General features: G+C 46.5%; 1 non-coding gene across 1 annotated transcript; it reads left to right on the top strand.

The window, feature by feature from the left end:
* The first annotated feature begins 2,155 nt into the window (after window positions 1–2,155).
* On the top strand, window positions 2,156–2,289 carry LOC115871685. Its single transcript, XR_004047409.1, has one exon. It is a non-coding gene; the product is annotated as a small nucleolar RNA SNORA70 (small nucleolar RNA).
* Window positions 2,290–3,049: the final 760 nt, after the last annotated feature.

The raw sequence follows: 3,049 nt of genomic DNA, 5'->3' as shown, positions 1-3,049 counted from the left end.
AGAATCAGCTCAATCAAAAAGTCCCGTTGTGTGGATTCTAAAGCCACACGCCTAGCCCTGTTGGGGGATCTGCAGTGGGCTGGCTTCCCAGCTCCTCGGTTTCATTAAGTTGCCCCCCTCCTGGGTAGTGTTTGAAGGAGTGAGAGCCAATTAGATGCCTCTGTGGAAGCATTAGTGGTTGTGCTGATATAATGTCGCCTGAAGTCTTCAGAGCAATCAAGTTTAGCTTTTGTCGGGGTCCACTGGGATTGTTTGTGTTTTTAACAAGTGAATTAAAGGTGTTTCGTAATGAAAACTTCCCTTAGCAAGGCTTCTCTGCTTCTGTGTTCTCTTGGCTAATTCTAAGGTTAGTACTTCTCAGGGGTACTGTGTCCCAGTGGCACAAGTGGCTAACACTTGACGACCAGCCTAGATAAAGGGTGACGGTTCCACCCCTCGGTGGCTCTGACGAAGAAAGGCCTGGGAAAAGGCTGTAACTACAGCTAGGAAAACCCTAGGGGGAAGTTCCAGCCTGTCAGAATCAACAGCAACGATTTCTGTGTTTTCGATAGCCTGTAACTCCCCCAGTTACTGTGGAGTCGATTCTGATTCAGTGACCTCTAGGACAGACTGGAACTCTCCAGAGGGTGTCCAACGCGGTCAGTGGGGACGCAGATAACCCCATCTTTCTCCTGCAGAGAATCCGGGGGATTCAAACCATGACCTGTTGGGTTAGCGGTTGAGTGATTTAACCACTCTGCCCCTCAGGGCCCGTTAGCCTGTAACACTAGACATACAAGCAACTATAAACTAAACCTCTTTTAGACAATTCAGGTGATTTCCCTTTGGCCACCATTCAATATAATGGTACCTGTCTTGGGTTGGAAAAAGGCACCCCGCCACTCAGTGTGCCTTGTCTGCCCAGCCAATAATGTGAAGAGAAACAGATAGAGGAGCGTGCATGCTATTGGCTCTGCCCTGTGACTGTTCACAATGGGCCCCTAGGCCTTCACCCTGCCATTGATGGTCACGAAACAAACCTTTAAAAGCTTTCACAGGCCAATTCAGCCGCAGTCCCACCCTAGTGGAGCCCTGGGGCCTTTCAGGTGATGAGGCTTCGGCAGTAGGTCTCCATCTGCAGAGAGCCACTGTGGCTGGGGGATATGCACTCCACCCCAGGGCTTGGACTTCCCGCCTCTGGATTGCACAAGGTGAAGAATTCTAGGGAAGGCTGAGAAACAAGTTGACATTACATTTTTTGAAGTTAACATCTTAGGATAACCGAAGAAGCCACTTGCTTTGGAGTCTGTCAAGGAGCAAAGCATTAGTGCTTCTTAGGTTGAGGGCCTCAGACCCAACGCACCCGCCCTCCAACTCTCCTCCTCTAACTCCTACCGATTAAATGGACCATGGGGGTGGGCGGGGACTGCTGTTTTTCAATTCTGGAGGGTCATTGGCATTGTTCAGCACGTTATTTGGATTAAAAAAACACAAACACAAAAAACCCACCATTGAGTCAATTCTGGCTCATGGCAATCTCCTAGGGCGGGAGAACTGCCCACCCCTGTGAGTTTCTAAGACTAACTCTCTAGGAGTAGAAAGCCCCATCTTTTCCCCTCCAAAGATCTGTAGACATGGGGTATTTAAAAAGTACCAATCCCCTCACTGCCAACGGGGACTTTTCACAACCTTATCTCCGGAGAACCCTTCCTGAGGTCAGATCAGCATTCCACTCCCCACCTCCCCTTTCACAATCATCTGTTATACTGCACTTGTGAATCTTACTGTGGGTGTTGCAGCAGAATGCGGACACCAACTCGGACCATCATGAGAGCCAATTATACGTATCTCTTTCCAGCTCTGCATTGAGGAAAGTCAAGTTGGTAATGTAAAATTGGCCATGGTGGAAATGTTTACACAACAGAGATCAGCAAATGCTACAAATAAAAATGTCTTCATTCTAGAAAACCAGTTTACTCACCCACCATGCTTATGGACATTCAAGTTTGCCCTCGGCCCCACAGGGATAACAGGGATGCTTTGATGTATCGAAGTACTGGACTCTAAAGGCTTTTTCAGACTGGCTCTACAATTTTTTTGCTCTCAACAAAATTGAAAGAGGACCCAATCAAGCCTCCTGATCAACCCTTTAACTTGATTTAAAAAATATAACAGTCTGCAGCCAATTAAACCGACCATCCTTCTCCTTGTGGGGGCCAGTGTGCAATGGCTGCAAACAACCAGCCTCCTAGGTAGTGTATGCAGTCTATTGCTATGTATAGGCTGCCCCAAGGGACCTTGGAGACAGCCTTTTGCTGCTTTTCGATGCCTCTGGTCTGGCTAATTTCTGCTCTCCCAGGCTCCAAACTGGGCTGCAAAGTGCTTTTGGGAAACCTCAAGGCACGGTGGCTAGAGTCCACATTGGCCAGGTTATCATGTCCATCCACACCAACCTTCAAAACAAGGAGCAGGTGATTGAGGCCTTATGCAGAGCCAAGTTCAAGTTTCCTGGGCACTGGAAGATCCACATCTCGAAGAAGTGGGGCTTCACCAAGTTTAATGCCAATGAGTTTGAGGATATGGTGGCTGAGAAGTATCTCACCCCGGATGGCTGTGGAGTCAAATACATCCTTCACCATGGCCCCTTGGACAAGTGGTGGCCCTGCATTCATGAAGGCCTTGGTAGCCCTGTGCTGCCTCACTTGTACCCACCAAATAAAAATTGAACTTCTTGATTAAATATATATATATATATATATCTCAGAAGTTGTTATAGCAAAATTCCTTTCCTATGTTAGTGTGTATATGTGCGATCCTCAGTGCTTGCACCCATTAAAATAAAAAACAGGAATAACACTGAAGGTGAACCCAAATTCTGTCCAGTAATATATCATTTCTATCAATGGTTAATGTTCTTCCTGATTGAGGAGAGGGTGTGAGGACAGATAAACTAGCCCCTTCATCTCATCTAAAGATGCACTTCCAATACAAGGCAAATTTATGCTTAATATCAAATGTATTATCTATTTGTGCATTGTTAACCATTGGATGATAATAATAGTAATTCAAT

The sequence above is a fragment of the Echinops telfairi genome, unplaced genomic scaffold (assembly GCF_000313985.2).
Source record: "Echinops telfairi isolate 266 unplaced genomic scaffold, ASM31398v2 ScPeMD7_7400;HRSCAF=8409, whole genome shotgun sequence".
Taxonomy (NCBI): domain Eukaryota; kingdom Metazoa; phylum Chordata; class Mammalia; order Afrosoricida; family Tenrecidae; genus Echinops; species Echinops telfairi.
This window is presented reverse-complemented; position numbering and strand designations above follow the sequence as displayed.